Genomic DNA, 10,244 nt, shown 5'->3' on the forward strand with positions numbered 1-10,244 from the left:
AACTCATTGCTCAAAACTGGAAAGCTCTGGAACACTTGAGATTTTCACAGCTGAAACAGAAAGTATTGAATTTTGGAGCAAGTATTTGTGTACAACTCTGTGTGTGTGTGTGTGTGTGTGTAATCTAAAGAAAAGGAAGCAGGGACCAGATCTCTTGTGGGGAGTGCAAGGCAGGGAAGTGGAAGAATGTAATCCTTTCTACAGGCTCTTGATAATACTATAAAAATGCCTCAGTCTTTAGGGGACATTCAGCTTTGGATTGTAAAGTTCTAGGATCAAATCCCAAACTCTTAAAGAAGCTTCGCAGAAAGCATTATGGTCAGTACCTCTGCAGACCTCACTGTTCCTTTCCCCCAAACAGCCACCCAGGAAACCAGTTTCTGACCCTTTGATACATTTAGAATAAAGAAAATAAGGAAAACTCCTAAATTATATGCAGAATTTGCAGTCAGAAGAAAACCAACACCTGGAGGGCACCAGGGTGAAGAAGCTCCATCCAAGGGGATCAGATGGAAATATTTAGAGCACTCTATGCGCTAACATGGATTGTAGTTTAGGGGACAGAGATATGAAGTTCAGTGGCTTATGCCCCCCTATTCCTTCCTCTTAGGAACTTGTGTATTTGTGTGTCCCCTTTTATCTTATCCTACACTGGGAGGAAGGACAGGAGGAGAAATAATCAGGGGGTCCAAACTGGGCACAGGGCATCCCTCCAGAGCAGGGGGATGGGAGACTGGGTCTCCCTGGTGGAAGCCCAGCACCCAAACAGCAGGGTGGGGGACCTCAGACCCAGGGGCTAAATTGGCCCTCAAGTCCTCTCTCTCTTTCTTTCTCTGGCCCTCAGGAACTCTCCAGCGCCACACCCTCTTTCCAACGCTTCCCACCTGCTTCCTGAGGTATTTTTGTGGGGCTGGAAAATATCCCTGGAAGGCAGGCAGCTCCTGGACAAAGCTCAGAGCCAGCCCCATAGCCCCACCAACTCTGTCCTCTGTCCCGCCCATCAATGGAAAGTGGCCCTTGGAAGGCTGCTCTGGAGCGAATACGGCCCTCAGGTTGGAAAATGGTCTCCACCCCTGTTCCAAATACGAAACAGGCTGTCATCCTGGCCCACCCTGCAGGTTTGTGTGAGCACTGCCCAGGTGGTGGACTTTAGAACACCTTTAGTGTTCTAAAGACCCTCCTGGCAAGCTGGATGGGGACGAGGCCAGGCAGGAGTGAGGCTGGCAGCACCGGCAGAGAAAGTCCCTCAGCACCTCTGCGCTGGGCCAATCCTGCAAGGCAGGCCAGACCCCCCCCCCCCGAGCTTTGATTCTCCTTCCCGACAAAGTCCCAAGAGGATATCTGGAGAAGCCTCTTTTTGGAAAGAAAGAGCATCAAAACTTATCCCTCCCCTCCTCTTTCCCCCAAGTCCAACTGGGGAGGGGGCATTTCTTTAATTCCTCCAATCTTTGCCTTGAAGCTTTTTAAAGCTCCTGGACCTGGATTAGTGGGATGCTGGTGGCGCTGTGGGTTAAACCACAGAGACTAGGACTTGCCAATCAGAAGGTCGGCAGTTCGAATCCCTGCAATGGGGTGAGCTCCTGTTGTTTGGTCCCTGCTCCTGCCAACCTAGCAGTTCTAAAGCACGTCAAAGTGCAAGTAGATAGATAGGTAACGCTCTGGCAGGAAGGTAAACGGCATTTCCGTGTGCTGCTCTGGTTCGCCAGAAGCGGCTTAGTCATGCTGGCCACATGACCCGGAAGCTGTACGCCGGCTCCCTCGGCCAGTAAAGCGAGATGAGCGCCGCAACCCCAGAGTCGGCCACAACTGGACCTAATGGTCAGGGGTCCCTTTAAGCATCAGGAAATGGAAAATGTGCCTCATTCCTATAGTTTTGGGGCACAACAGTAGCACATCAAACCCTCCCAACATGGGAAACCCAACAAAGCGACCTCAGCCGGCCAGACTAGGATTTCTGAAAGGGGAGTTGGGGGGGGTCCCCCCTTCCTTCTCACACCAGCCTCTTTCTTACTAAGGAAGCTCTGGAGGCTGATTTCCCTTGACATTGTCTACTTCTCACACACACCCCCAACTCAAAATCTCCCCTCTCTCTCCCAATCCAGAGGTGACTCTGTTCTCCAGCTCTGGGGATAAAAAAAGTCACACTCAACCCGCCCCCCCCCATGTAAGGCGGTCTCCCCTGCACCAAGGCAGACTCCCTCCCACCCTCCATATCTCCCACCCCCATACAGGGATGCCACCTTGAACAAAATATTGGGGGCAGTCCTCTCAAATATATTGGGGAGGGGGTTAAGACCCCCTCGGGCCCCTATGAGTTGGCTCCTATGCTTTCATAATCCCGACTGAGGCAGGGGGCAGCAGATTAGGATTCTGGGGTTCATCCTGCAATGCAAACCTTGTTTGGGGGAGAGGTGCCCCCCTCCTTGCAGCCAATTGTAGATTACCTCTCCCGGTTCCTAGAGGGAAAGGGGGAGCCCTTCCTTGCTTTCATGCCCCCCCCAGCCTCCCTTCCTCCCTGCTGCCCTGTTTGTAGATTCAGGTGGAATAAAAGCAAATTCTTCTCCCTCCCTGCACCCCAAATCACGCCCCCCCCGAAATGTTGCACCTTTCCCCTCCTCCTTTGCAGGCCTCCTTCTCTTCCGGGGGTGTGCATGGAGACCCCACCCGCTCCAACATTGCCTCTACCCTCCCCCTCCGTCACTTCCTGCCTCTCTAGGAAGCGAGTTCATTGACCCAGGGGGAGGGGGAGGGGCAGGACATTGCCCCCTCCCCCTCCCTGCAAGCAGATTCCTATAAATGTAGTGGGAAGGAATTCCTCCCCCCCCCTTCATGCAGCCCAGTCTCCCGCAGCCTTTTTCTGACCATGCCTCCCCCCCCCCCATTGGTAGAAAGGTAGCTATATAAATCTTTTGCTTGTAAATAGAGCATGTTTTATTTATATTTTTTATTTATAAATCCGCTGTGTTACCGGAAATTGGAAGGGGTTTGAGAGACCTCGCTCCCCCGCCCCCCCCCGCACACACTATGAGGCAAAGACAAAGAGTCTCCGCTGCACATTCCCAAATGTAACAAATTAAAAAATTCCTTCCAGTAGCACCTTAAAGACCAACTAAGTTGTTCTAGGTATGAGCTTTCGTGTGCATGCACACTTCTGAAGAAGGTATCTGAAGAAGTGTGCATGCACGCGAAAGCTCATACCTAGAACTAACTTAGTTGGTCTTTAAGGTGCTACTGGAAGGAATTTTTTACTTTGTTTTGACTATGGCAGACCAACACGGCTACCTATCTGTAACCAAATGTAACAGTTCACTGTGTAGCAGGAACCCCCCCACCCCAATCATTCAGTTTGTACAAACTTCACACACACACTCACACTCACACACTACATACGCCACACTTCTGTTATAAATTCATAGAAAATCAACCATACATCGGATTTGCACTGTTCCACTTTTATTTTTCTCCATGAAGGAAGGACTGCAAAATGGGGAAGGTTTGATACAGGGCAGCCATAATCCCTTCACCATCCCAGCACATCCACAGGAGCCCTGCCCAGTTGTTATGCCAACCCTGATGGTCCTAGACAGAAGACAATCAAGATGACAAAGAACTTGCATATGGGAGTGGATTCAGCATGGACTGAAACAAAGGACAATGATCAGATCTTCCCTCTGGGGGCAGGAAACTGCAAACTCCCCTTTGTCTCCTGGAAGTGACTCATGGGGAGGGGGAGAGAAGGGAACCAGCAGGTGACAGGACACTCAGGTTACCACTGCAACTCCTCCCTCAACCCCTCCTTTCTGTAATGTATGCATGATGTTTCTGGGGGTGGGTTTGACCTAGAGGAGGGGAATTCCAAAAGTTTTTATCAGGTCTTGCACACCATTTTTCTGGGTCTTTTCTCTCACCTGCAAGTGAGGGGAGCACCCTGTTGCAACAGTTCAATAAAGGCCAAGCCTACAGGCTGCTGATTTGCTCCAATTTACTCTGGTTGGTGTCTTTACTTTTTGTCCAAGGGAGCCCTCGGATTTTTCCGGTAACAACTGATAAATGTATCTATGTACTGGCTCCCTCGGCCAATAAAGCGAGATGAGCGCCGCAACCCCAGAGTCAACTACGAATGGACCTAATGGTCAAGGGTACCTAAGGCGGTACCTAAGTGCCCACCCCTCTCCCTACTGCTGCTTATGGCTAAAAGCAGAGTGCCCCTTTCCTGCCCCTCCCCACCGCAGCTGCCTTCCAGGGCAGCCTTGGTGCAAGCTGCCATGCGGTGGCAGGAGGGATATTATTTATACTCCTGTTTCCCCAGCCACTCTGGGCAGCTCCCAACAGAATATTAAAAACACAATAAAACATCAAACTTTAAAAACGTCCCTAAACAGGGGTGCCTTCTAAAAGTCAAAACAAAACAAATTCCTTCCAGTAGCACCTTAAAGACCAACTAAGTCAGTTCTTGGTATGAGCTTTCGTGTGCATGCACACTTCTTCAGATACACTGAAACAGAAGTTTCCAGACCCTTCTATATAGTGAGAAGGTGGGGAGGGGTATTACTCAGAAGGGTGGTGGGAATGGGTGATTGGCAGATAGCTGTGATGAGCCTGTTGACGACTCTTAACGACTGCAATAGGTCTTACAGGAAAAAGCAAGGGGTGAAAAGGTGAAAAATGGCTTTGTCATGTATAATGAGATGTATAATGAGATAAGACAATGGCACCAGAGCCTGCAATAAACCCAGATGCCAACTTTGCTGCCACATACACCCGGACAACACCATTACTGGCCCCAACAACATCACACATACCATCTCGGGACTATTGAATTGCTCATCGTCTAACATTGTGTATGCCATAAAATGCCAACAGTGTCCTTCAGCTCTCTATATTGGACAAACAGGCCAGACCTTACGCCAAAGAATAAACGGACATAAATCGGACATCAGGAATCACAAGACAGAGAAACCAGTAGGAGAACATTTCAATCTCCCAGGACATTCTATACAAGATCTCAAAGTAGCTGTTTTACTACAAAGGAATTTCAGAAATAGACTGGAAAGAGAAGCTGCTGAATTACAACTTATCACCAAACTCAAAACCATGGAAAAACCTGGTCTGAACAAAGACCTTGGATTCTTATCTCATTATACATGACAAAGCCATTTTTCACCTTTTCACCCCTTGCTTTTTCCTGTAAGACCTATTGCAGTCGTTAAGAGTCGTCAACAGGCTCATCACAGCTATCTGCCAATCACCCATTCCCACCACCCTTCTGAGTAATACCCCTCCCCACCTTCTCACTATATAGAAGGGTCTGGAAACTTCTGTTTCAGTGTATCTGAAGAAGTGTGCATGCACACGAAAGCTCATACCAAGAACTGACTTAGTTGGTCTTTAAGGTGCTACTGGAAGGAATTTGTTTTGTTTTGACTATGGCAGACCAACACGGCTACCTATCTGTTTCTAAAAGTCAGGTAGCTGTTTATTTCCTTGACATCTGCTGGAAGGGCGTTCCACAGGGCGGGCACCACCACCGAGAAGACCATCTGCCTGGTTCCCTGTAACTTGGCTTCTCGCAGTGAGGGAACCGCCAGAAGGCCCTTGGAGCTGGACCTCAGTGTCCGGGCAGAGCGATAGGGGTGGAGTTGCTGCTTCAGGTCAACTGGGCCGAGGGTGTTTAGGGCTTTCAAGGTCTTGCTGCTGCTGCGCCGCTGGCACACGATTTCCATTCTCATCCTGGGGCAAAGTTCTCAACTCGAGGTAACTCTTCCAGGTTAGCGGAGTTTGTAACCTGAGGCATTTGTAACCTGAGGTGTTTGTAACTAGAGGGACCACTATATATATGTATGTGTGTGTGTGTGTGTGTGTGTGTGTGTGTGCTCACCAACACCACGCCTTTGGGTAGTGCATCAAAATTGAAATAATTGAAACTGAAATACTTTATTGTCACTTGTACAACTTGTATACAGTGAGATTACATGAGCAACCCCCACTCAGCTCTCTTAGTCTTAATTCCCCTTGTTTACTGATGGACACCCACCAAACCCGAAAGTCAGTTGCCCTGTTCTTATCTTTTCATTCAGCAGCCTAACAGCCCACGGATAGAAGCTGTTCTTTACCCTGTTGGTGCGACTAGTCATGCTTCTAGATCTTCTGCCTGAGGGCAGGAGATCAAAAAAGTGCCGGCCAGAGTGCGCAGGAACTCATTATTTCTCTCTCTTTAGAAATCAGGGTTGGTTTCCAAGATGTGCATGTTGTAGAAAGTGTTTTTTTAAATGCTAGCCGTGCCTATGAAGGATTGTTCCTGCGTTTCCTAAGGAGAAGACAGGACCATAGAATTGTAACATTGGAGGGGCACGGAAACGCCGTTTAGCTTCCCGCACTTTGCTGTGCTTTCGAACTGCTAGGTTGGCAGGAGCAGGGACTGAGCAACAGGAACTCACCCCGTCGTGGGGATTCGAACCGCCGACCTTCTGATTGGCAAGTCCTAGGCTCTGTGGCTTAACCCACAGCACCACCCACGTCCCGTAGATGGTGGTTAGCAAGTGTTTTATCTGGAGACAGTGTAATTGGGCATTTGTAGGTAATCTGTATTTGTCTCTTAAGATGGAATATGTATAAAATTCATCCTCTTCATTTATCCATTGGTCTAACGTTAATATACCCAAATTCATCCACCTCTTCCATACAACCATTTATTTCCCAATTTTTAAAGACGGGTGTCAGGGAACTGACGTCAGAGCGAGAGGCGGAGGCAGGGCTCCAGAGCGATGCCGGAGAGGGGACCAGCAGGGGAGAAGGAATGCAGCATAACACCAATAGAGAAGAGAGGTGTCAGCATCACCCTTGAGCCAGTGTACCAACTGGACTCATGCACTACAGCCCCGACGGGGCTAGGCGAGCTGGGTAGCACTGCCAGAGACCTCCTTTCCCACAGGAACAGGTCACAGTGCTGTGGACTCACAGCTTGGAGCTGAGAGCACCGGATTCGCTTCCACAATTATACAGTCATTGCGCAGCAGCGTTTTGCAGAGTCTTGCAGAGTATAAACCACTCGGAGAGCAGCTCTGTAAAATATCCTCCTTTATTCTATAACTACAGCTATAATACAAGACTATATACAGAGCTAAATATTCTGAGCATAAATCAATGCTATACTCTGAGTGCCTGCAGCTGCTCTTAGCAGCAATCTTATCTATAAACACGATCTCTTGCACTCTCTCTCCGACACACTGACTGACTCTCTCTCTCACACACTGACTGACTCACTTGACTAATTAAGTAGAGAGCAGTACATTGCTCCTCCTCTCTGTAGAGTCAGCAGAGACCTCAGGAGATTCTCAGGAGATTCTTGGGTATGGGAGGGGTGAAATCTCATCCTCCCCCATTTCATCCGACCATTCAAGAATCTTTAACATAACTGCAATTTACACACACACTCCAAAAGTTGCAGGTATTTGCAGGTATCTCTCTCCCCCCTTATCTAAGACACTTTATCACATCATTAAACAGTTACTATAACCTCTCTGTATCTATTAGGAAAGAGTTAAAGCATAAATCTCAACCTGTAGTTTACACAAAATACACATTGTGAATATACAAATGAATAAGCAGCTTCTAGAAAAATCTTCATACACATTTCTTCCTTTCAGATACAAATTGACATTTCTAATTAGGCAGATTTGAACAAACCACTTTAAACACATGCTTGCTCCTTCAATCCTGATCCTTCAAATGTCAGGTAAGGAAATAAATGAAGCGTTTTGTGCTACTACTCTCAGCCCACTTCATGCTAGGTTTAAAAACCCCACCAGAGTTGCATGTGACCGCAGCCTTAGCGAACTCTTCAGAAAACCTTTTCGGTGGTACACCCTTGGTGGTTCTCTCGGATCTGCGCAAAACTCTTTGATCCTCTTGTTCTGGTGCTTCCTCCTCTTTGGGAGAATGGGGAGCTAAAGTATATGAAGCTGCTAAGTCTGAATCAGCGTCAGACTCACCTGAGGCTTTTGGGCTCTGATAATCTGTGCCACCATCCGGAACTACATCGGCATCAGGATTATCAAACACATCAGAACTTGCCTCCTCTTAACTTTCTTTGCCCCTTTTGCACCATCATCACAAATAGGATGGCACTGAAAAACGCCAACTCTGTCCCATTGTGGATTGTCGTCAATGCTCCTGGTCAGCCTTATGGTTTTCGTGTCTGTGATCAGGACACGATAAGACCCTTTCTCATATCCTAGGAAAACACCATGTTCTCCACGCTTACTCAGTTTGTCACCCTGCGAGGTGTGCACCCAAACCTCCGACCCAAAAATTTTAAAGTGCTTCACACATGGCTTCCTTCCGTGAAGCATCTCATATGGGGTGCAATTTACTGCGGACTGGTACCTCCTGTTATACACGTGACAGAAAAACGAAAGAGCTTCGGCCCAAAAAGGATTGGGCAGCCCCGAATCATGTAACAGTGTTCTAATTCCTTGCTGCAGGGTCTGGTTCATTCTCTCACATAAACCATTCTGCCAGGGCGATCTGGGCGTGGCAGTCCTATGCTCAATGCCCTGTTCAGAAAGAAAAGCCTCAAACTCTTCTGAACAAAACTCTCCACCCCTGTCAGTGAAAATACAACGTACATTCTTATTATGTACATTCCTGAGCCATTTACAAAACTGACGAAACTTGGTAAAGGCTTCAGACTTTTTCTGCAGCGTATAGACCCATGCATACTTCGAATAGGAGTCTATCAAAACCATGAAAAACCTTGAATTGCCTCTAGAGAGCGCTAGAGGCCCCACTAAGTCTGCATGAATGACTTCGTATGGTTTCTTGGCCTCTCTCCCAGACTCTGTACCTTTGGGAGCTTGCCTTGCCTTACTTTCAGCACAAGAAACACATTTCATGTGGTAGGGACATTCTTTCAGCTTCATACCCTGGACCATATCAGGCATTTTTGCCACAGCCTGGAAATTCAAATGACCATAAACACGGTGGTAATAATGAATACATTGGTCATGCAACTTTTCATTCTTATCAATAGACAAATTGCAACACTCTTTCTCAGTTGCTTCTGCAGTACCTGTACCTGAAACAAAAGGCAATTGATACAGACCATTTACACATTTTGCATATAGAATGAGCTTGCCATCTCGACGAATTTCACAGCGAGATTTAGCAAACACCACCTTAAAACCCTGATGATCAAGCTGGGAAACACTCAACAAATTGTCCTGAATATCAGGCGCATACAGGACATTCTTAATTGTTGCATTCAGGCTCTTTAAGAACACAGTTCCCTTAGCCTCACTCGTGAGAACTGTCCCATCTGCTTGATGAATTTCTTTCTCTTGCTTCTCAAGCTGAACAAAGAGATCCTTATCTTTGGCTACGTGGTTGGTACAGCCAGAGTCGATCATGAAGAAACTCCGCCCACGTTGATTGCAGCAGCGAGAGATCAAGGCCTTTGAAGTAGCAGGTGCTTGGGGATTTCGTCCTCCTCCCCCTCTGCCTCTGAAGTTTCCCTTCTTTTTTGAAGATTTCTTGCACTGGAAACTCAAATGGCCTTGTGCTCCACACGAAAAGCACCGCTTCAACTTTAGTGCTTTAACAGCAGCAGTTTCACTTTCACTTTCCCCTGCTGAAGACTCAGGCACATTTTCAAGCACATTTTTAGCAGCACAGTCCCGGCTTTCTCTAACAGCCTGTCTGCGATCCCACTCATTCAAGAGCACGCTAGACACATAATGTTCTGTTAGCCGGTCAGCAGGCATTGTGGAAATCTGGGCAGCTACTCCATCGTAAGAATCATCTAGGCTATTTATCATCAGCATTGCAAACACAGCCTCTGAAATAGCCAGGTCTCGCTGAACAAGGTCCTGTCTGAGACGCTTTAACTGAGATAGATGGCTAGGCAAATCACCACCTTTCTGCAACTGTAACCTGCACAGCTTCTTGAAGAAAATCACACTGGAACCAGCATTTTGTCTCAGATGCATATCTCTCAACTTATGCCAAACAGCTTGTGCAGTCTCTTGACCCTCTAAGTTTACCAGCAAGTGGTCTGAAACACTCAAAACAATTGTCCCTCGGGCTCTCATGTCTGCAGCATGCCACTCAGCCCAATCATCATCATCTTTATCTGGAGGGTCATCTTCTATGGTGTGAAATAGCTTTTCTCTCTGTAAAAGCGCTTTCATCTTAACTTGCCAAACTGCATAGTTTTCAGGCGTGAGGAGGGGAAAGGACATAGCCAT

General features: G+C 47.6%; 1 protein-coding gene across 1 annotated transcript in view; it reads right to left on the reverse strand.

Moving 5' to 3' along the window:
* Positions 1-111, reverse strand: part of LOC309337113 (zinc finger protein 621-like) — a 158,166-nt gene extending 158,055 nt beyond the window's left edge. Inside the window, exon 1 of the mRNA XM_081853801.1 lies at positions 18-111. The gene's annotated coding sequence lies outside the window, so the exon portion shown is untranslated. The remainder of the gene's footprint in view (positions 1-17) is intronic.
* Positions 112-10,244: the final 10,133 nt, after the last annotated feature.

The sequence above is a fragment of the Podarcis erhardii genome, assembly GCF_964252035.2.
Source record: "Podarcis erhardii genome assembly, chromosome: 2".
NCBI classification, from domain to species: domain Eukaryota; kingdom Metazoa; phylum Chordata; class Lepidosauria; order Squamata; family Lacertidae; genus Podarcis; species Podarcis erhardii.